Source organism: Fundulus heteroclitus, chromosome 24 (genome assembly GCF_011125445.2).
Source record: "Fundulus heteroclitus isolate FHET01 chromosome 24, MU-UCD_Fhet_4.1, whole genome shotgun sequence".
NCBI classification, from domain to species: Eukaryota; Metazoa; Chordata; class Actinopteri; order Cyprinodontiformes; family Fundulidae; genus Fundulus; species Fundulus heteroclitus.
In genome coordinates this window covers 9,226,068-9,248,865 of record NC_046384.1, presented here as the reverse complement: position 1 = coordinate 9,248,865, position 22,798 = coordinate 9,226,068, and the positions used below count along the sequence as shown (strand labels likewise).

Below are 22,798 nucleotides of genomic sequence, written 5' to 3'. Positions count from 1 at the left end.
GTCCTTTTTCTTTTTTACCCCTAATCGTGTTTTCTACCAAGGCTTTCTGCTGTCACTCCACTGAAACCTTGCATCCTTCTCTCCATCTTCAGCCGCTGTGATTACGCTCAAGCAGAAGCGAGGCTGCTGCTTTTTCCGGCGGGGAAAACTGAAATAGTTTTCTATGTTGTTTTTATTGCTATGCGCTTCTCGTCATTAATTACGGCAGAAGGTGAAAAAGGTTAAGTTAATGACCGTTTTTTGGACCGCGTTAGCTCTTCTCCATGTTGTTGTGATGTCTTTCATGCAAACGACTCTGACTAAAGAGTTGGAAACAGCTGTCCCCCAAATGATGCTTGTGGCCAGAAAGTTGATCACACCCATAATGGTTTAGTACTAGCATTGGAGATGACTGAGAAAAGTTTTAGGGTGGTTTAGAGAGGCAATTCTCAATGCTCGAGGCACGATGCCCGGCCCACGCAGGTTTCTTGTTTAAGGCTCATAGTAGGCGTATGTTTCAGAAGGAAAAGTGTCACTCCCCGTCGGGGAATCGAACCCCGGTCTCCCGCGTGACAGGCGGGGATACTCACCACTATACTAACGAGGAGAAGCAGATGCCACTGGATGGCTTGAGCGGCGCCAGCATGGACACCAGACGACAACGCGGCATCCAGGGGGGCCACCGGCAGGTAGTCCCGAAGAGAGCGGAGCTCAGATTGGAGCTAAAGAGAGGGGAACTAAGCGCTGAACCCGGGATCCTGGAACCCAGGGTTGGGCTTGGCAGAGAGGCACCTAAATAGGAATTGCGTAAACTGGGGGACACATAGCTTGCTGGTCAGGAATGCCGGAGCCCAGGGAGGATCCCGGCAAGCTGGCATTGGTGGTTCAGTGGTAGAATTCTCGCCTGCCACGCGGGAGGCCCGGGTCCGATTCCCGGCCAATGCAGTCTTGTCCTTTTTCTTTTTTACCCCTAATCGTGTTTTCTACCAAGGCTTTCTGCTGTCACTCCACTGAAACCTTGCATCCTTCTCTCCATCTTCAGCCGCTGTGATTACGCTCAAGCAGAAGCGAGGCTGCTGCTTTTTCCGGCGGGGAAAACTGAAATAGTTTTCTATGTTGTTTTTATTGCTATGCGCTTCTCGTCATTAATTACGGCAGAAGGTGAAAAAGGTTAAGTTAATGACCGTTTTTTGGACCGCGTTAGCTCTTCTCCATGTTGTTGTGATGTCTTTCATGCAAACGACTCTGACTAAAGAGTTGGAAACAGCTGTCCCCCAAATGATGCTTGTGGCCAGAAAGTTGATCACACCCATAATGGTTTAGTACTAGCATTGGAGATGACTGAGAAAAGTTTTAGGGTGGTTTAGAGAGGCAATTCTCAATGCTCGAGGCACGATGCCCGGCCCACGCAGGTTTCTTGTTTAAGGCTCATAGTAGGCGTATGTTTCAGAAGGAAAAGTGTCACTCCCCGTCGGGGAATCGAACCCCGGTCTCCCGCGTGACAGGCGGGGATACTCACCACTATACTAACGAGGAGAAGCAGATGCCACTGGATGGCTTGAGCGGCGCCAGCATGGACACCAGACGACAACGCGGCATCCAGGGGGGCCACCGGCAGGTAGTCCCGAAGAGAGCGGAGCTCAGATTGGAGCTAAAGAGAGGGGAACTAAGCGCTGAACCCGGGATCCTGGAACCCAGGGTTGGGCTTGGCAGAGAGGCACCTAAATAGGAATTGCGTAAACTGGGGGACACATAGCTTGCTGGTCAGGAATGCCGGAGCCCAGGGAGGATCCCGGCAAGCTGGCATTGGTGGTTCAGTGGTAGAATTCTCGCCTGCCACGCGGGAGGCCCGGGTCCGATTCCCGGCCAATGCAGTCTTGTCCTTTTTCTTTTTTACCCCTAATCGTGTTTTCTACCAAGGCTTTCTGCTGTCACTCCACTGAAACCTTGCATCCTTCTCTCCATCTTCAGCCGCTGTGATTACGCTCAAGCAGAAGCGAGGCTGCTGCTTTTTCCGGCGGGGAAAACTGAAATAGTTTTCTATGTTGTTTTTATTGCTATGCGCTTCTCGTCATTAATTACGGCAGAAGGTGAAAAAGGTTAAGTTAATGACCGTTTTTTGGACCGCGTTAGCTCTTCTCCATGTTGTTGTGATGTCTTTCATGCAAACGACTCTGACTAAAGAGTTGGAAACAGCTGTCCCCCAAATGATGCTTGTGGCCAGAAAGTTGATCACACCCATAATGGTTTAGTACTAGCATTGGAGATGACTGAGAAAAGTTTTAGGGTGGTTTAGAGAGGCAATTCTCAATGCTCGAGGCACGATGCCCGGCCCACGCAGGTTTCTTGTTTAAGGCTCATAGTAGGCGTATGTTTCAGAAGGAAAAGTGTCACTCCCCGTCGGGGAATCGAACCCCGGTCTCCCGCGTGACAGGCGGGGATACTCACCACTATACTAACGAGGAGAAGCAGATGCCACTGGATGGCTTGAGCGGCGCCAGCATGGACACCAGACGACAACGCGGCATCCAGGGGGGCCACCGGCAGGTAGTCCCGAAGAGAGCGGAGCTCAGATTGGAGCTAAAGAGAGGGGAACTAAGCGCTGAACCCGGGATCCTGGAACCCAGGGTTGGGCTTGGCAGAGAGGCACCTAAATAGGAATTGCGTAAACTGGGGGACACATAGCTTGCTGGTCAGGAATGCCGGAGCCCAGGGAGGATCCCGGCAAGCTGGCATTGGTGGTTCAGTGGTAGAATTCTCGCCTGCCACGCGGGAGGCCCGGGTCCGATTCCCGGCCAATGCAGTCTTGTCCTTTTTCTTTTTTACCCCTAATCGTGTTTTCTACCAAGGCTTTCTGCTGTCACTCCACTGAAACCTTGCATCCTTCTCTCCATCTTCAGCCGCTGTGATTACGCTCAAGCAGAAGCGAGGCTGCTGCTTTTTCCGGCGGGGAAAACTGAAATAGTTTTCTATGTTGTTTTTATTGCTATGCGCTTCTCGTCATTAATTACGGCAGAAGGTGAAAAAGGTTAAGTTAATGACCGTTTTTTGGACCGCGTTAGCTCTTCTCCATGTTGTTGTGATGTCTTTCATGCAAACGACTCTGACTAAAGAGTTGGAAACAGCTGTCCCCCAAATGATGCTTGTGGCCAGAAAGTTGATCACACCCATAATGGTTTAGTACTAGCATTGGAGATGACTGAGAAAAGTTTTAGGGTGGTTTAGAGAGGCAATTCTCAATGCTCGAGGCACGATGCCCGGCCCACGCAGGTTTCTTGTTTAAGGCTCATAGTAGGCGTATGTTTCAGAAGGAAAAGTGTCACTCCCCGTCGGGGAATCGAACCCCGGTCTCCCGCGTGACAGGCGGGGATACTCACCACTATACTAACGAGGAGAAGCAGATGCCACTGGATGGCTTGAGCGGCGCCAGCATGGACACCAGACGACAACGCGGCATCCAGGGGGGCCACCGGCAGGTAGTCCCGAAGAGAGCGGAGCTCAGATTGGAGCTAAAGAGAGGGGAACTAAGCGCTGAACCCGGGATCCTGGAACCCAGGGTTGGGCTTGGCAGAGAGGCACCTAAATAGGAATTGCGTAAACTGGGGGACACATAGCTTGCTGGTCAGGAATGCCGGAGCCCAGGGAGGATCCCGGCAAGCTGGCATTGGTGGTTCAGTGGTAGAATTCTCGCCTGCCACGCGGGAGGCCCGGGTCCGATTCCCGGCCAATGCAGTCTTGTCCTTTTTCTTTTTTACCCCTAATCGTGTTTTCTACCAAGGCTTTCTGCTGTCACTCCACTGAAACCTTGCATCCTTCTCTCCATCTTCAGCCGCTGTGATTACGCTCAAGCAGAAGCGAGGCTGCTGCTTTTTCCGGCGGGGAAAACTGAAATAGTTTTCTATGTTGTTTTTATTGCTATGCGCTTCTCGTCATTAATTACGGCAGAAGGTGAAAAAGGTTAAGTTAATGACCGTTTTTTGGACCGCGTTAGCTCTTCTCCATGTTGTTGTGATGTCTTTCATGCAAACGACTCTGACTAAAGAGTTGGAAACAGCTGTCCCCCAAATGATGCTTGTGGCCAGAAAGTTGATCACACCCATAATGGTTTAGTACTAGCATTGGAGATGACTGAGAAAAGTTTTAGGGTGGTTTAGAGAGGCAATTCTCAATGCTCGAGGCACGATGCCCGGCCCACGCAGGTTTCTTGTTTAAGGCTCATAGTAGGCGTATGTTTCAGAAGGAAAAGTGTCACTCCCCGTCGGGGAATCGAACCCCGGTCTCCCGCGTGACAGGCGGGGATACTCACCACTATACTAACGAGGAGAAGCAGATGCCACTGGATGGCTTGAGCGGCGCCAGCATGGACACCAGACGACAACGCGGCATCCAGGGGGGCCACCGGCAGGTAGTCCCGAAGAGAGCGGAGCTCAGATTGGAGCTAAAGAGAGGGGAACTAAGCGCTGAACCCGGGATCCTGGAACCCAGGGTTGGGCTTGGCAGAGAGGCACCTAAATAGGAATTGCGTAAACTGGGGGACACATAGCTTGCTGGTCAGGAATGCCGGAGCCCAGGGAGGATCCCGGCAAGCTGGCATTGGTGGTTCAGTGGTAGAATTCTCGCCTGCCACGCGGGAGGCCCGGGTCCGATTCCCGGCCAATGCAGTCTTGTCCTTTTTCTTTTTTACCCCTAATCGTGTTTTCTACCAAGGCTTTCTGCTGTCACTCCACTGAAACCTTGCATCCTTCTCTCCATCTTCAGCCGCTGTGATTACGCTCAAGCAGAAGCGAGGCTGCTGCTTTTTCCGGCGGGGAAAACTGAAATAGTTTTCTATGTTGTTTTTATTGCTATGCGCTTCTCGTCATTAATTACGGCAGAAGGTGAAAAAGGTTAAGTTAATGACCGTTTTTTGGACCGCGTTAGCTCTTCTCCATGTTGTTGTGATGTCTTTCATGCAAACGACTCTGACTAAAGAGTTGGAAACAGCTGTCCCCCAAATGATGCTTGTGGCCAGAAAGTTGATCACACCCATAATGGTTTAGTACTAGCATTGGAGATGACTGAGAAAAGTTTTAGGGTGGTTTAGAGAGGCAATTCTCAATGCTCGAGGCACGATGCCCGGCCCACGCAGGTTTCTTGTTTAAGGCTCATAGTAGGCGTATGTTTCAGAAGGAAAAGTGTCACTCCCCGTCGGGGAATCGAACCCCGGTCTCCCGCGTGACAGGCGGGGATACTCACCACTATACTAACGAGGAGAAGCAGATGCCACTGGATGGCTTGAGCGGCGCCAGCATGGACACCAGACGACAACGCGGCATCCAGGGGGGCCACCGGCAGGTAGTCCCGAAGAGAGCGGAGCTCAGATTGGAGCTAAAGAGAGGGGAACTAAGCGCTGAACCCGGGATCCTGGAACCCAGGGTTGGGCTTGGCAGAGAGGCACCTAAATAGGAATTGCGTAAACTGGGGGACACATAGCTTGCTGGTCAGGAATGCCGGAGCCCAGGGAGGATCCCGGCAAGCTGGCATTGGTGGTTCAGTGGTAGAATTCTCGCCTGCCACGCGGGAGGCCCGGGTCCGATTCCCGGCCAATGCAGTCTTGTCCTTTTTCTTTTTTACCCCTAATCGTGTTTTCTACCAAGGCTTTCTGCTGTCACTCCACTGAAACCTTGCATCCTTCTCTCCATCTTCAGCCGCTGTGATTACGCTCAAGCAGAAGCGAGGCTGCTGCTTTTTCCGGCGGGGAAAACTGAAATAGTTTTCTATGTTGTTTTTATTGCTATGCGCTTCTCCTCATTAATTACGGCAGAAGGTGAAAAAGGTTAAGTTAATGACCGTTTTTTGGACCGCGTTAGCTCTTCTCCATGTTGTTGTGATGTCTTTCATGCAAACGACTCTGACTAAAGAGTTGGAAACAGCTGTCCCCCAAATGATGCTTGTGGCCAGAAAGTTGATCACACCCATAATGGTTTAGTACTAGCATTGGAGATGACTGAGAAAAGTTTTAGGGTGGTTTAGAGAGGCAATTCTCAATGCTCGAGGCACGATGCCCGGCCCACGCAGGTTTCTTGTTTAAGGCTCATAGTAGGCGTATGTTTCAGAAGGAAAAGTGTCACTCCCCGTCGGGGAATCGAACCCCGGTCTCCCGCGTGACAGGCGGGGATACTCACCACTATACTAACGAGGAGAAGCAGATGCCAGCGGAAGGCTTGAGCGGCGCCAGCATGGACACCAGACGACAACGCGGCATCCAGGGGGGCCACCGGCAGGTAGTCCCGAAGAGAGCGGAGCTCAGATTGGAGCTAAAGAGAGGGGAACTAAGCGCTGAACCCGGGATCCTGGAACCCAGGGTTGGGCTTGGCAGAGAGGCACCTAAATAGGAATTGCGTAAACTGGGGGACACATAGCTTGCTGGTCAGGAATGCCGGAGCCCAGGGAGGATCCCGGCAAGCTGGCATTGGTGGTTCAGTGGTAGAATTCTCGCCTGCCACGCGGGAGGCCCGGGTCCGATTCCCGGCCAATGCAGTCTTGTCCTATTTCTTTTTTACCCCTAATCGTGTTTTCTACCAAGGCTTTCTGCTGTCACTCCACTGAAACCTTGCATCCTTCTCTCCATCTTCAGCCGCTGTGATTACGCTCAAGCAGAAGCGAGGCTGCTGCTTTTTCCGGCGGGGAAAACTGAAATAGTTTTCTATGTTGTTTTTATTGCTATGCGCTTCTCCTCATTAATTACGGCAGAAGGTGAAAAAGGTTAAGTTAATGACCGTTTTTTGGACCGCGTTAGCTCTTCTCCATGTTGTTGTGATGTCTTTCATGCAAACGACTCTGACTAAAGAGTTGGAAACAGCTGTCCCCCAAATGATGCTTGTGGCCAGAAAGTTGATCACACCCATAATGGTTTAGTACTAGCATTGGAGATGACTGAGAAAAGTTTTAGGGTGGTTTAGAGAGGCAATTCTCAATGCTCGAGGCACGATGCCCGGCCCACGCAGGTTTCTTGTTTAAGGCTCATAGTAGGCGTATGTTTCAGAAGGAAAAGTGTCACTCCCCGTCGGGGAATCGAACCCCGGTCTCCCGCGTGACAGGCGGGGATACTCACCACTATACTAACGAGGAGAAGCAGATGCCACTGGATGGCTTGAGCGGCGCCAGCATGGACACCAGACGACAACGCGGCATCCAGGGGGGCCACCGGCAGGTAGTCCCGAAGAGAGCGGAGCTCAGATTGGAGCTAAAGAGAGGGGAACTAAGCGCTGAACCCGCGATCCTGGAACCCAGGGTTGGGCTTGGCAGAGAGGCACCTAAATAGGAATTGCGTAAACTGGGGGACACATAGCTTGCTGGTCAGGAATGCCGGAGCCCAGGGAGGATCCAAGCAAGCTGGCATTGGTGGTTCAGTGGTAGAATTCTCGCCTGCCACGCGGGAGGCCCGGGTCCGATTCCCGGCCAATGCAGTCTTGTCCTTTTTCGTTTTTACACCTAATCGTTTTTATCCCTATTCTCCATGTTGTTGTGATATGTATCGTGCAAACGGCTATGACGATTCTTCCAAGGGAAAGCTTCTACTTGTTGCTGTGTCCACAATATTTTACTGATTTTATTTCCAGTTTCTTAACCATCTGAACTAGAAAACATATTTAGCTTTTGTTTTGTGCAATTGAGATGGTTCATTTAGTTGTAATGGGAATATTATTAGTAAAGAAAATGGTAAGTATTAAGATGAGTAATTTTTTTTTATTTTTCAGTTAAACACATGAGGCTTACTTCAATGAAATGCCAATGCATGTTACACAGGATCACCAAGGTTAATGATCACAAGTATGAATCCAATATTCAAACCAAACACAGAGTTACGTTTTAAAAGGTTTATCAGGGTATGAGTAGTGGTAGGATGAGGCACGCAAACAGAAACAGACTGACCAGGGGTTGCAGGCAGTTTCAAGCTTGAGCAGATGCAGACTGAACCAAACTTGACCAGATTCAGGCAGAAGGCTCACCAGAGTGGACAAAACAACAGTGCACAGGAGACAAGACAAGATGGTAGTTAGCAGGAGAATGGCGAAACTTAGCGAGTGTCCTTGTCGACCATCTCATGAGCGAAAGCTTGAGGTTGATCCACTTTGAATCTCTCATCGACGAGTTTAGTATCATGCACTGATTCTGGGGCATCCACCGGACCACCAAGAGCATGAGCTGAGGCATCCTCCGTGGTGTGAACGGGCTCTGATGCGTCCTCTCTAATAAAAAGCCTTTAAAGCAGCTCTTTAACCCTCCTCCACCTCCTTTAACTTCTCAAGAACAGACGAATAGTGATCAATTAAAGTCTCTTTAAGCCTCTTGATAATAGGCAAAAAGGATCTAATTTTGTCCTCCAACTTCTTGTAAGCAGCGTCACAGGTATCGGTGGGAGGAGTGCAAAAAGGTTCAGCAGCAGCTGGTAACGAGGGTGACCGTGTAGGCTTGGGTAGAGTGCTGGATGCCTCCATTCCTGTTGGGTCTGACGAAGAGGCAGACCCAACAGGAATGGGTGATGAGGAGGAAGTAGCAGCTGTAGAAACTGAGGCATCTCTCTGACGACGTCTTTTCCAGCCTGGGAAAACAGGACAGCAGGACATCGATTCCGCAGCCTGGACATGCTGGGCAGACGACTCGCTGACAGGATTATTGACAGGAGGACAGTAAACTGGACTGCCGCCCGGACGTCTGTGTTTTCTTTTAGAGACCTAAAAGCCTCAAGCTGTTGATTGATGTAACTATAAATAGCAAGGAAACCTGCAGAACATCAAGACACATTTAAACCACACACACTACAAAATAATCCAAATAAAAAAATAAAAAACACACGCACAAAACACAAGCTATCAGATACAAAAAATAATTACTTTGTCTTCTGGTCTAATGTTAAGGGACTTCTGTGCTTTGTTCAGGATCTCAGACTGCATCCCTGGTGGACATCTAAACTGGGATGCCTTAAAGACGACCCCTTCCATCGTATGTGCGGCTACTTCTGGCTACACACCTATTATTTAGTATTAGATTTAGGAATTTATGCATGAGGTTACTGAACTATGATTACCCTTTTCTATTTCAGCAACTTCACATTCTCAACCTCTGCGATCCTAACCAAGGAGTTCCCGCAGTGGACCCGTGAAGACAGGTGGACGCGTCTTTGTGTTGGACCACACACGGTGGACGCCACCGATGAAAGAGGTGATTGACGGGTTGCTGCATAAACACCATGGAGAGAATTACATTCTGGCTCCAACCAGACTACACAAATTGTGGGGGGCATTATTTAGCAGGAACATCTTAAATAGAAGATAAGACTTGTATTTCTTGTGGACAGTTAGTCTCATTACGAGTGTTTCCATTCATTTCTTCTTCCAGCCGGGATCTGTTTGTTACTTTTGCTGCTCAAAAAAAAGTACACAATATTTACGCAGCTGAAGGACTTTCTAATGAGGAATTTTCCACCTAAACGTTTTTTCAATGGGAAGTGCAGGAAACAAAAAAACTGAACAGAAGAGAAAAAGGACATAATCTCTGCTGACAGAAGGTACTTGTAGGTTTTGCCATAGGGACCTGAAACGGCGACCAAACAGAACACAGGTGCAAGATATGGCTGGGGAAATGATTTAGAAGGTCTGTAAGTCTCCTTTTTATGAGGTAGAGAAACAGAGATGGATGACTGAGAGGAAAACAGGATGTGATTCTACTGAGATGATAATTTTTCTCATTTATTGTTCGATATGCTTATATTTTAATACTTTGTAGAATTTTAAAACCTAAATATACTGTCAATATAAAAGTATATGGCCTAGATGCAGATGTTTAACAGAATGCATAAAAATTTATTGGATTCTGTCCTGAATGTTCACTTACTCATTTTAAAGAAGAAAAAAAAAACAGATTTGTAGGGGTGGACAATAATTAAATAACAATATATATCGATCCGTAGACATATATTGATGATAGGAAAACAAGGGTCAATAAAAAGTTCAATAAAATAAGTTTTCCTTCTAAGTTTCAAAACCCCAAAATTTTCCAAGAAAGGCTGTGGGTGGTAACAGGTGATTTGTTTCTTGAATGCACTTATGACTTGATTGTTTGAAAAATATATGCTGTTTATTTCCAGCAAAAATATGGACAAAATAATAACTAAAAATATCTTACAACGTAGATGAAGATGAACTTAATCTGATGTTACAGCTTCCAAAAAAGTAAAAAAAAAAGCGGTCAAAAAATACTTTTACTACCTTCCCTCGTCACATTGGACATTTGATCAACAAAATGTCCAATGTGTTAATTGATTTAACTTCTCCTAAATTAATGTGAGGGTCTGAAAATTACCAAAGTAATCCAAACAATTCTAAATATAAAATGATAGATTTTTGGTTTCGAACTAAAACATTTAAACATATGTCTAGAGAGAAAACAAAATAAATAGAATTTATGATTTACAAACATTTGACATAAATGGCCACAACACTTGATGTTACAGTCAGAACATCCTCCCAACCAATCAGAAACGCAGGCACATGAACTAAGCTCCGCCCCCTTCAAAGAGTTCGGAGACCACGTGTTATTTCTTTAATAACCTGCCGTTTTTGGTAAAAAGTTGGTTGAATGAAGGGTTGAGTTTGAATTCAGTGTTTTTGTGTTTTGTATCTAAAAAAAATCGCTAAACAACGGCTTAAAATGACCAGGGCTGCAATTAAAATATGTTTTGAATTGTTGATAATTATCAATGTCGATTAATATGATTTATATTTTATTGATATGCTTTTTTAATATATATATATATAATCTAGCCCTACAGATTTGTTTTATATTTTATCAATCTAGATTCTAAAGGCATTTTAAGAAAAGTTAGGAATAAATATTGTTTATAATGGATATCTCCCTTTTTGTATAAAAAGGCTTAAAATAACTGTTGAATGCGAGTTAAGCAGAAGTATTTTCTTTGTAGCTTTGTGGTACAACTATGATCAAACATTTTCAATATGTATGGCAAATATTATTAGGTTTATATACAAATGCATACCATAATAGTTTAAAAATAGATTCCTATTGTTTTGATATATTTGCTGTTATATTTATTTGACATTTGATATAATATTCAGATATATAATTATTATTTCTATATATTTACATCCAGCTGTAGTTCTAAACCACTACAGGTGCAATATATTTCTGGCCACCACGTAATGTGGCGCTGTTTAGCCTTATCTACCAAGGTCTACCAATGCTGAACGGTACTCGCTTCAAGCATTGGAGAAACGATGTGAAAGTGACGCAGATCGATGCACACGTCCATCTTTCCAACATTTCCAAATGGTAAGTTATGCTAATGGCGAAACATTAACATTTACAGAGATCATAACAGTTTACAGTTATGATCAAGTCCTTCCAGGCAATATGCCTGAGGGCGAGGATGTAGCGCGTTTACCGATATTGGTGAGAAACAGGGGTATTTGCAGAGGTTGCAGCGGTATATAAGGCTATTAAACATTATTTAATATCCTAATGATGTCCCAGAATTTAAGTAGCAACACTGCTTAGACTGTAACAACTTGTTACAAAGTTATATATTCTGTTTCAGTTTGTACTGAAGTTTCTAATGTTTGTTTTTAGGTCTGATGAGCTTATACAAACGTTTCATTTCAGAGTGGATCAAAACTAATCAGTAGAGATCTGATTACAGTATAAATATTTTTTCTTACTGTACCTGCACCTTGATCTCTAGAGCAATATAAAATATGAATTTAAAATGTCTTAATTACTGTTCTTGATTATGTAACTCAATTACACTATTCAAAAATAATTTTTAAAGGTTTTCAAGTCTTTAAAGCATGTTCCACCCTTTCTTTCCCCCATGCCAGACCATCTTTTATCCAGGGAGTGTTTTCTGGAAGGGACCCCTTGGATTTCTTCTACAGGAGCCAAGCAGATAAGAGACACCCTCAGTCTGCAGGACAGATCTGAGCAGATTAGAGGATATCATGTCGGAAAATGCTCTGTCTGTGGTTCGTTAAAGATCCAGATATAAGGCCGGTATCAAGGAAGCCTCTGAAGATGAACAGCTGGTTGACTTTGGCTCTTGTGCCAAGATTGAAGGAAATGTGGAAAAGCAGAGCTGATGGTTTTGATGATTTCGTCTTGAAGAGCTGCCTTCCAGGGACATGGATGAACAATTTGCAGCAGTCCCTGAGAAAGAAACGGCAGTCTGCCTCTCCTAAACACACAAATGTCCCACCCAAGCCTCTGGGTGAGAAACCCAAGTAGTATTTTCATTCTCCTTTTGAAATAATTGAAACATTAAAAGATAAATAACCTTTGATTTGCATTGAGAATCACATTTTTGTCTTTACTACAGTAATGGAAGAAGATGAAGAGCTGGAGATTGATGTTAAACATTTCACCTGCTAAGCTAATGAGAGACAACTTTAAGTACAGTTTAGCTGCTGTTGATCCTGGCTGGTTTTTGTTTTGTATTTTATGCCTCTCATATTTTTGTTGTTTGTCTGTCGGTTTTACCAGTGGATGTACCACCAGCAATTGAAGGGACGTACTGAAAGTTGATAGTAAAATGATTGTTTGAGCTACATTAGTTTTTTTGTTTGAATTTACATTTCTTCTGTATTCAGTCACAGCAATTGTGCAAAAGAATGCAGAGCTGTCGTAACTTTTGAAAGTGTTTCAACAGAAAGCTCTTGAGTCTTTTAAAGCTGTGCTTTCACTGATGTTAAAAACACCTGTTCATTTTTACAGATACTAAACATGTTTTAGTTATGTACTTCTTTAATGCTAAATGAACAGAAAGGCATCTCTTCTTTTCATCTTTCAGCTCGACTGCTTGCTGGCTCCTCTTCTCAGTAAATACTTACTTTTGAGGACAGAAGTGAAGGTGGTAAGAATAAACCATTTCGACAGATGTTTAACTTTTTAGTCTTTGTATTTTCACACTAACGTGTTCTTAACATTGAGCATTTAATGTTTTTGTGTCCTGTTTGTTTTGTAAATATGTTTCTTAAGCCCAGCCACCCATTCCCAGCTTCTTTCCACTGCACCCATTCTTCAATTTGAAACCTGAAAAAGAAACCATGGCCCGGTTGAACATCCTACCATGAATGCAAACTGGTTAATTGATTCCTGGGTAATGGTTTAGTCAGAGATTATTGGAGCTAATGTACCAGGGGGTGGCCTATTGCAAATTAAACTGCTACAGGTTCTCTTAACTTCTGATACACCATTAAGTAGTTGAAGTCACAAAAAGAAACAGACAAAGATTGTGATAGATATTTTTACTAAATGAAGGTTTTCTTAACAACAATGAATAAACAAACGCTGATGATCAACTGAACCAAAAAAAATAAAAACAGACATAATGCAAGGCTAACAGGCACACACAGTTTAAAAGGTGCATAGACGCATTATTTGACTTTTTTTTAAATTTATACAGTAACTCACTCTGGTTGCAAAGTTTTTTTTTTATGAAAGATCACATCCTGCTGCCATACTAGTTGTTTTGGTGTTTTACAGTTTGTTTTTGCTTAATTTATTAGTAAATAAAGCCTTTTGTGTTTATTTACAATATTAACGGAAGTACGACACTACCTGTGTGCAGCAGTGGATAAACCAGGAAGCAGCTAACAGCTATCAGCATCTCCCAGTTAAGTAATGGAAACAATGGTTCAAGAGAAAAAGAAATGCAAAAAAAATTATAAATAGGATTTCATGAGAGAAAAAAGACTGAAATAGGGCTGGGAAAACAGTATAAACGTTGTTTATTCAAGCGACCGCTAAAGCTAAGCTGCCGGGATGTGACTGCAGAGTTGATAGGTGTGCAAAAACATCCTTATTAATATAATATTGTGATATTAGTAACAGCAATGCTCTTCTTAGCCTCTACAGTCTTAAGTACAAATATAATAAAGATCGGCTGATCGGTTTTTACCTTGATGCTGTGTCCCTGTTTGCGTTTATGAACGGGAAATTAATTTCTCTGATGATCTGATATGAGGCTCTTAGAGTTGCTGTTAGATCAATTTAATTAATACCGAGCAGACGCTTTACCGCAAAGCATTTCAAAGTGTCATGCCTGGTTGGGCTTTATTATTAATAGTGATTTATTAAATTTTATTCTTTTTTTTATTCTATTGTTTATATGTGACCATTGTCCCTGGTGCTGGGGTTATTTTTAGGCTCAAAAAGGACTATTAATACACTATGAGGATGGACGCTTGGTGTATATAACCTTATTCTATCACGATTAAACGTTTTTTGGTCTTTTGTATTAGGCATATAATGTGGCTATGTATCTTTTAATGATAAAACTAAACAGCTAGGAAACCTGCAGACAAATTTAAAAGCATAGACTCTACTCAGTACCTTGTATATCTTTTGGTCTTTTAAGGGATTTCTTGTGCTTCGTTCAGGATCTAAGACTGCATCCCTGGTGAACATCTAAACTGGGACGCCTGGAAGACGACCCCATCCATGCTGAAGACCTGGCGGATACAGAGAGTCCACATTCTTTGTGGATGTTTGAGTGACCCTAAGCTGTCGGAAGGGATCATGTACAGATATGGTAGAACCCTTCAGCAGAACCATGTGCCCCGGAGAAGGTGCAAAGGTCCCAATCTGGATTCCTGTCAGGGGTACATCACAGCAGGAGGGTTATCATTTCTATCAGGGCCAGTGGGTCACTGGAAATCTGGTCTCCACTGAGTTGTTCCAGGCTCAAGGGATGACAGGAGTTGTGCGCTGGAACTATAAAAGACTGCTGGACCTTAGGCAGCCTGGAGTTGTCCTCCCTGCAGTGTTTGATCCAGCTTCAATAGCCAAATTAAACTCGCTGGCCAGGAAAAGTATCCATGCAGCACTCCAAATTTCCAACAGGGACACTGGAGAAAGATTTGGACTTCAATATATACAGCCAGGCTGCCGGCCAGTACCTCTTGACTGGGACAAACGCAAGACTTTGAAAAGAGGTGTAGGAGCTTCTTTAGCTTCAGTTTCCGTCATCCACCACCGAGCAAGTCCAAACTGGAGATGTCACAAAGACCTCAAACGTGAGTGCTCTACCTGCCGTGAAGACTTCAGCAGCACAACCAGCCACCAGTTCCTCCTCTACAGAGTTAAGACAAGGAGATCCTGCCAGAAATCCAAGGTTCTCTAACAAGTGAGTGAACATAATGCTGCATGCTTATTTTGCATGAAATGTAAAAACTTGTGCATGTGCTTATCTTTCTGTGTTTCAGAGACTTCACATCCTCTGTGATCCTAACCAAGGACCTGTGAAGACAGGTGGACGCGTCTTTGTGTTGGAGCACACACGGTGGACACCACCTATGAAAGGTGATTGACGAGTGCACAAACACCATGGGGAGAAGAAAAATATAACCCTTTTCACTTAAATGATTTTTGGTCTTTTTTTAATAGGCATATAATGTTATTATATACCTTTTAATGATAAAACTCTAAACGGCTAGGAAACCTGCAGACACATTTAAGCTCACTCTACTCCTCTACCCTTGTATATCTTTTGCTCTTTTTAGGGATTTCTTGTGCTTGCTTCAGGATCTGACTGCATCCCTGGTGAACATCCAAACTGGGACGCCTGGAAGACGACGTCGTATGTGCGGCTACTGCAGGTCTTCTGGCAAATACTTGTGCCTCCAGGTGATGCTTCAATAACAACATTCTAGTGAAGCTGGACTTGTTCCACTGTCTGCAGCGCTTTTCAAGGCAGTGCACATCGGAACATCACCCTCTTTTTAGCAGTTTCTGCCAGCTTCTGTCTGCTGCTTTCACTGTGGTGGATCAGGAGGATCTGAAGAAGCTCAAGGAGGCCTATGTATTCTGCTGTATTCTACCAGCAAACCCAACAAAACAGCATAAATGGGAGCACTGCAGGACGAAAGCACCACAGCCCAGAGCTACTGGACAGAGTGGAGAGGGTGATGAAACACTTTCACCTGGCCAAGGATCCCAATGATGTGCCGTTATTCAAGCCATCCATGCTTAAGACCTGGCGGATTCAAAGAGTCCACATTCTTCGTGGATGTTTGAGTGACCCTGAGCTGTCAGAAGGGATCATGTACAGGTATGGTGGAACCCTTCAGCTGTACCATGTGCCCGGAGAAGGTGCAAAGGTCCCCATCTGGATTCCTGTGAGGGGTACTTCTCAGCAGGAGGGTTATCATTTCCATCAGGCCCAGTGGGTCACTGGAAATCTGGTCTCCACTGACTTGTTCCAGGCTCAAGGGATGACAGGAGTTGTGCGCTGGAACTACAAAAGACTAGTGGACCTTAAGCAGCCTGGAGTTGTCCTTCCTGTAGTGTTTGATCCAGCTTCAATAGCTGAATTAAACACTGCGTCCAAGAGAGTTACTGGCCAGGAAAAGTATCCAGCACTCCAAATTTCCAACAGGGACACTGGAGAAAAATTTGGCCTGGATTACATAGAGCCAGGCTGCCGGCCAGTACCTCTGGACTGGGACAAGTACAGGACTGTGAAAAGGGAGGTACCACCTGCTTTAGCTCCACAGTTCCCTCTGCCACCATCCACCACTGAACAAGTTCCGTCCTCTCCTGTACTTGCTGTAAGAACATCAGCAGCACAACCAGCCAGCAGTTCCTCCGGTGCAGAGTATGAGGACAAGAGGATCCTTCAAGAAATCTTACAAGATTCTCCATCAAGTGAGTGAACAGTGTGCTTTGCGCTTATTGTTTAGAATTAAATATAGGAATTTATGCATGTGATTAATAACTGATTAACTTTTTGTGTTTCAGAGACTTCACTTCCTCTGCCTCTGCGATCCTCACCACGGAGTGCCCGCACTGGACCTGTGAAGACAGGTGGACGGGTCTTTGTGTTGGACCACACACGCTGGACACCACCTATGAAGGAGCTGATTGATGGGTTGCTACAAAAACACCATGGGGAGAAAGACATCCTAAAGATCGTGGAGAAAGAATATGCGCAAGTTGTTATTCGGGCTGCCACAGATGCCAACAGCTTGGTACATCCAACAACCAAATTTCATATCGCACGGTATGTAAAGCACATAGCAAAGCTATTAAACACCAGCTTCTCCATGAATACCAGCCCGTAAAAGCTTGTAGAAACCAAGGAACTGTGGCACAGTTTATCTGAAGGAAGCCAATCAACCACTGTTCCTGTGACCACCATTGAGCCGTCCACCTTCAATCCACCTGCACCTGCTTTGACCACAGCTGTCACACAAGATGCAATAGAGAAGATGTGTTGGAACCACCAGACTGGTGGATCTTAAGCAGTCTGGAGTCTTGCTGCCAAAGGTACTTGATCCAGCTTTAATAGCCGAGAGGGATTAGGTAGTTGTACCATCCACTCCCAAGTCTCCAGCAGAGACACAAGAGAAAGACTTGGTCTTCTATAACTCAATATAACTCTATTGCCAGTAACAGGAATGTTTGGAAGGACTGAGTACTGGAGAAGGGGTACGTTTTAAATAAGCTATGTGTGGATGTATTGCAGGTTTCCAATTTTTAATATGGAAAGCTGGTACGTGCAAATAAAGCTTTTTGCTTATGCCTACTCCTTTTGGGTATCATTGAAAATGTTTTATCGGCTATTTGCCAAACTCTGTAAAACATCTATTGCTCAAATAAAATAAAGAATAAATTAATACACAGAGCCAGGCTGCTGGCCAGTCCTCTTATACTAGGACTAGGTCTGTTGCGATAAACAAATCAATCAATCGCGCAATAAATTTTAATCACATGATTAATTAAAATAAGCGCGATAATTTGCATAGGCATGTTTGCTTATTTCCCCTCGTTTCCGTCTCCTCTGACGGCAAAGCAAAAAGTTTTCATTACGCTGCATTGTATGTTTCAAATATTGAGGCTTTTAAAATAAACGAGCCTCATGAGAGCGCCAGAGAAACTAGTTTGAAAAGAAATTAAATTGGTGTCCAACTCAAACACAATTGCTGCAGGATGGGGTTTTTTTTTGGGTTTAAACCAAATGATGCCACCTGCCTAAAGTCTGAGCTGGTAGGTTGAGAGGATATACTTAGACTTAGACAACTTTGTCATTTTGTATGCACAGAGTGCATACACAACGAAATTTCGTTTACATACAGCTTGAAAATTGCAGTAAATTACTTGTGTGATTATGCCTTTATCGTATTAGATGAAGACGGTATCTCCAAATCACAATATGATTTACCACAATAAGTTTTAGAATATTATCTTCCAGCAGAATTTGTTATGGTGACAGGCCTAACTGAGACAAACAGATTCAGAAGAGGAAAGAATCTCCTGTGCCTCAGTTTCCTGTGCAGTCATCCATTGCTGCTCAGGTCCAAACTCCAAATGTTACAAGAGCCCAACGACGCCACCTGAGATGACATCAGCACCGTCTGACAGCCATCCACCTGTGAAGAAAGAGATTCAGTGAGAAACTGTTTAAGAATTTCAAGCTAAACCCCTTAGTGAACACAGTTCTGCATATGTATACATTTACTGTATGTCACAGAAAGTTTTCTAATTAACTATGAGCTTACTACTGATTGTCTCAGGTTTCTTTCACATGTTCTGCCTCTGACAGTGAGATCCTCACGAAGCAGTGCCCACATTGGACCTATGAACAGCTCGCTGCACCCCACAATCAAGCTAGACATCTCCCGCTATATGAAGCACCTGGTTAAACATTTGAACACACATTCAGAAAAACTTGTAGACTCAAGAATGGCGGCCCAATTTAAAGGTGGTTCTGCAAGTGTTCCTTTGATCCCAAATGAGCCAGGTACCTTTAACCCACCAGCAGCTGCTTTATCTAACCCTCTGACACAAGCCAAACTCTGAACCAACAACAAGCTGTGTCTGGAGATTCTGCTACATTGAATTAAAATAGCGACTAAACAGCCCTCAAATTCACACAGGATTTCCTGACATGTCAGGAAAATACATTTATTGTCCATCTAACACCCAGATTCCATATCATCCGCTCCAGATCACCTTCATGAGTCCGTGAAAACCAACGCCTATTGCATCCGCCGTTTCTCCATCTTTCTCCTCCCTGAGTTCCTTGGAGCTTAAAGAGTATGCGTGAGTTCACGAGATTAAAAAAGGGGATATAAAGGAGCCAGAAACAAAAACTTTTCCTTCATCCAGTGTCTGAAACGTTCTCTGTTGCTGATTATACTTTCTATAAACGCTAGTAGAACAGTACCCTTACCATGACTTAGAGCTCTTTAAATGTTATTGGTACTAGTCTCACAACAAAAAATTATGTCAGTAGTCCCTGTCGAATATAGTTTTGTCAAATTACACCACCTACAATACAGTTGTAGGATGAAACAGTTTTTTAAATAATTGCAAGGGAATCTGAATTTTAGAAAACCCAGGAAGTTTACATAAACTTATTTTTGTAGTTAGTGGTTACCTTGTAATAACTTCATTAACTTGATTTATGATTATTTGCACTAATGTTGGTAGATAAAGCAAAAATGTGTTAACGTCTGTGTGAGTGGAGCGATCTTACAGTTGGCGTTAGGTCAATTATTTCCACAAAACATCTGTAAAGCATGTAACACAGTATACCTTTATCAAGTCGTGCCAAACAAGAGGGGTAGGACTAGATCTGCTCATGGTCAGCAACGTCTGAGATAAGTGTGAGGACTCTGGGATTGACAGAGAACACTTTTTCCTCTTCTTGGACTCAACCTTGGCACCTTTCTCAGGATTAATAGAAAACACCTGTATGGAAAGAAAAAAAAAACAGCGAGAGAGACTGAGAAAATGAACGTGATATGGCTAAGTTTGATAAGTACAAAAAACAATCCATAATTTTACCATTGGAGGAACTTCAGGGTTAGTGGTCGTTCCAAAGGGTGAAGTATGTTAAAGCAGTGGTAGCTTCCAGGCAGAGGCGAAGGCTGTGATGCAGTCGTTGACAATCGTTTTGTTGATGCTTGACACGATTGTCTCAGCAGGGAAGAACCTGGGACTAAAAAAAACAAATTACAAATTTGAATTTGACTAAAGAGAGTCAAAATCAGGTATATGTACAAATACAAAGATACTTGTTGCATGTGGAGGATGTCTTCTACCATTTTAACAATATAGCAATAAGTAACTTGATAATGTGCCAAATACTGCACCCATAAAATAAAATGTTTCCCTATTTGATTTTACAGTGCAACAAAATACGTATTGCTTCCCCCTGTATTAATTCATAATTATTTAACTTTACATTTTATTTCTAATTTGTTTAATTTAAATTGTATTATTTATCTATATTCATGTATCAATCCATCCAGAGGGAAATGTTTTTACTTGATCCTTTTTTTTTTTTTTAATCATGAATTCTCCTCCTAATACTTCCTCTTTGCATTTTTTTTCCTCACTTCTTGGCAGTTTATTTACAGATTAGTTGTTTTCTTTTCTACATGCTCTTTTTCTAAAAAAAAAAAAAAGCCAAGAGTAAAAGGACGTGGCAGCAGCACCAGAAGCTGTTGAATTTTGCTCCATTTGATGATGAAGGGTGCTAGAGACACTTTCTCCATCTGAACATCCCCTCCAACGCTTGCTGTCTCAACACAGAGGAACATAAACTCTTAATTCTCATCACAATCAGCCAGTAAAAGAGGACTGAACCGATTCTCCACAAGTGCAGCAAGAAAACCTGTTAATGCAGGTAGGTTAACTGTAGTTAACCTACAGCTGTGAGGTTAACTAACTTAAAGCTTCAGCTTAATGTTAAAAAAGGCATGAAAATCCATGCCACTTCTACCCAAAGCATTAAACTTTAGCAAAACTAATTAAGACAGTTTCCATTAAGACATACCTGTGGCTAATGCTAATGCTAAACATTAGCTAAAGCTAACCCAACATTATCATTTGCCCCTTCCTTAACTGACTGGTCTGGAACACAACACTGTAAACAAACCAACTTAGATAAAAAAAAATAATAATTTTGTTTTGTTTTTACCGAAGTAGCTGTGGTTGAGGTTAAAGTTAAAAACGGTAACAATTTAATGAAAACAAAAACCGTAATCCCATAATCCAAGGAGAACTAGCTGCAGCGTGCAGACTCAGTGTCGTGTGCCTGCTTTTCAGCCTTATGTAGCGCGCTGATTGGTCCGTTTGAATTCAGGCGCCTTGATGTGGAACGACGACGGGGGCCATAGACATATGTATTATGCCTATAGGGGGAAACGCTCAGTTTTTAGATGAGACGCTTTTAAAGTCATTCTGTTTGATTCTCTAATGACAAAAAACATAACTAGTCTTCATATGAAAATAAAATAACAATAAACAGGGGGGCAGACAACAGATTATTCTTTTCATACTTTTGGGACCATCACATGATTTTGTCATTAGCAGTATATCAAGTTGTAATTTTTTGGCTTTTAAATTTTAAGCTAATGGCTTTATAACCTCAACTGAAAGGAAATTTAATAGCTACATGCTGTATTTTTTGCAAAAATACACCCAAAATATTTTTTCAAGTAAAAATAGGAAATTATATAACAAAATAACAAAAGGAAACTCTAATAAAGACTTTCAAAGATGGAATTTTACTCAAATATGATGCTTGAGGATTTTTTTTTTTTTATATTGTACACTGCTTATACTTACAATCTCACACAGCTCACCACTACGAGTATGTGAATGAAGAATGGATTCAAAGTGCTTTAGGTTTCTTGAAAAGTGCTGTATAAAATATTATGTTGATGTATAATTATGACTTTTTTCTGTCATAACCAGCACAACCATACTTTCATTCAGAAATTAAAACCTGTATTTTTTTCAACGAATAAATGTAAACACACTGTGGTTGACTGTTATTAACCATATGGTAATTTTCCATTAAAAAACAATGCAAGAGTGCTTCACAGTTGGGTTTTGTTGTGTTTAGAGAAAAAAATGTAGTAATTAGTGTTGCTGAACATCAGTCCACACCATCAGAAAAAAAAGGTCAAACCAAACAAACAGGTTTAGGACTGTGCTACTTTACAAGCTCATGTGCACAAATAAGTGATTTGCAAAGTATAACAATGCATACCACGCAGCTCAAATTTTTACTTTAAAGAAAATAAGACATACTATGCTAAAAAAAAAGAAGAGAAAAGAAAACCCAACATTTGGTTTGACCCAGTGATGCAATCAATGACATCACTACACAGACAGGAAGTGCCTGCCAGCCCCTCCATGCATCTGCCACCTGTTCTGTATGTAGCACCTGAGTTAAAGGGACAAATAATGGTGAGTTTATTCAAAGAATACATTAACAGAAACCATTCACCTGGATGAGAGAAAATGAAACAGCAAATATACTTGCTAAAAAGGCTTTGGGAAAGCAGATAATGGTTCAGATTCCATTTGGGAAAGAGAATATAAAACAATAATTAAAAAGAAAGAAACATAAATATGGCAAAAAAATATGGGATGAATATGAGAAAGCAAGATTATATAGAGTTCAAGAATCTGTAATATTTAAAAATTATGGATAAAGAAGCAGAAGGGAAGAGTTCATTTTGATGAGAATCAGAATCGGTCATACCTACTTGAATGAGTGTTTGTTTATAGGGAAGAGGAATAATGCTATATGTGAGGGTTGTGGAGGAAAAATAAAATGTGGATCGTGTTTTGATGACTTGCTATAAATATGCAACTGACAGAGAGGATGAGGGAAGTAATTAGGGAAACAGGGACATATTGGAGTATTAAAGGAATATTAGGGACAGATGGAGATGGGGAGGAAATTAGGGTAATTAATAAAACAATAAAACATGTATTTTTACATAACACAAAATTAAAAAATAGA

General features: G+C 42.9%; 2 long non-coding RNA genes and 16 other non-coding genes across 19 annotated transcripts; 9 read left to right on the top strand and 9 right to left on the bottom strand.

Annotated features, from left to right (window-relative positions):
• Positions 1 to 514: 514 nt before the first annotated feature.
• On the bottom strand, positions 515 to 586 carry trnad-guc. Its single transcript has one exon. It is a non-coding gene; the product is annotated as a tRNA-Asp (tRNA).
• A 267-nt stretch (positions 587 to 853) lies between these two features.
• On the top strand, positions 854 to 924 carry trnag-gcc. The gene has a single exon. It is a non-coding gene; the product is annotated as a tRNA-Gly (tRNA).
• A 519-nt stretch (positions 925 to 1,443) lies between these two features.
• trnad-guc lies at positions 1,444 to 1,515 on the bottom strand. Its single transcript has one exon. It is a non-coding gene; the product is annotated as a tRNA-Asp (tRNA).
• Positions 1,516 to 1,782: 267 nt separating this feature from the next.
• Positions 1,783 to 1,853, top strand: trnag-gcc. Its single transcript has one exon. It is a non-coding gene; the product is annotated as a tRNA-Gly (tRNA).
• A 519-nt stretch (positions 1,854 to 2,372) lies between these two features.
• trnad-guc lies at positions 2,373 to 2,444 on the bottom strand. Its single transcript has one exon. It is a non-coding gene; the product is annotated as a tRNA-Asp (tRNA).
• Positions 2,445 to 2,711: 267 nt separating this feature from the next.
• On the top strand, positions 2,712 to 2,782 carry trnag-gcc. The gene has a single exon. It is a non-coding gene; the product is annotated as a tRNA-Gly (tRNA).
• Positions 2,783 to 3,301: 519 nt separating this feature from the next.
• On the bottom strand, positions 3,302 to 3,373 carry trnad-guc. The gene has a single exon. It is a non-coding gene; the product is annotated as a tRNA-Asp (tRNA).
• Positions 3,374 to 3,640: 267 nt separating this feature from the next.
• Positions 3,641 to 3,711, top strand: trnag-gcc. The gene has a single exon. It is a non-coding gene; the product is annotated as a tRNA-Gly (tRNA).
• A 519-nt stretch (positions 3,712 to 4,230) lies between these two features.
• Positions 4,231 to 4,302, bottom strand: trnad-guc. The gene has a single exon. It is a non-coding gene; the product is annotated as a tRNA-Asp (tRNA).
• A 267-nt stretch (positions 4,303 to 4,569) lies between these two features.
• Positions 4,570 to 4,640, top strand: trnag-gcc. The gene has a single exon. It is a non-coding gene; the product is annotated as a tRNA-Gly (tRNA).
• Positions 4,641 to 5,159: 519 nt separating this feature from the next.
• Positions 5,160 to 5,231, bottom strand: trnad-guc. The gene has a single exon. It is a non-coding gene; the product is annotated as a tRNA-Asp (tRNA).
• A 267-nt stretch (positions 5,232 to 5,498) lies between these two features.
• On the top strand, positions 5,499 to 5,569 carry trnag-gcc. Its single transcript has one exon. It is a non-coding gene; the product is annotated as a tRNA-Gly (tRNA).
• Positions 5,570 to 6,088: 519 nt separating this feature from the next.
• Positions 6,089 to 6,160, bottom strand: trnad-guc. The gene has a single exon. It is a non-coding gene; the product is annotated as a tRNA-Asp (tRNA).
• Positions 6,161 to 6,427: 267 nt separating this feature from the next.
• Positions 6,428 to 6,498, top strand: trnag-gcc. The gene has a single exon. It is a non-coding gene; the product is annotated as a tRNA-Gly (tRNA).
• A 519-nt stretch (positions 6,499 to 7,017) lies between these two features.
• trnad-guc lies at positions 7,018 to 7,089 on the bottom strand. Its single transcript has one exon. It is a non-coding gene; the product is annotated as a tRNA-Asp (tRNA).
• Positions 7,090 to 7,356: 267 nt separating this feature from the next.
• On the top strand, positions 7,357 to 7,427 carry trnag-gcc. Its single transcript has one exon. It is a non-coding gene; the product is annotated as a tRNA-Gly (tRNA).
• Positions 7,428 to 9,111: 1,684 nt separating this feature from the next.
• On the top strand, positions 9,112 to 12,240 carry LOC110367711. The gene is made up of 3 exons (XR_002427665.2): positions 9,112 to 9,183; positions 11,197 to 11,310; positions 11,856 to 12,240. It is a non-coding gene; the product is annotated as an uncharacterized LOC110367711 (long non-coding RNA).
• Positions 12,241 to 18,093: 5,853 nt separating this feature from the next.
• Positions 18,094 to 21,090, bottom strand: LOC118557935. Of its 2 annotated transcripts, none has more exons than XR_004928136.1 (4): positions 20,960 to 21,090; positions 19,822 to 19,969; positions 19,570 to 19,725; positions 18,094 to 18,401 (listed from the first exon to the last, which is right to left on the bottom strand). It is a non-coding gene; the product is annotated as an uncharacterized LOC118557935 (long non-coding RNA). The 2 variants fall into 2 exon arrangements; XR_004928135.1 differs by having other exon boundaries at positions 19,822 to 19,975; positions 20,960 to 21,089.
• Between the last annotated feature and the right edge of the window lie 1,708 nt (positions 21,091 to 22,798).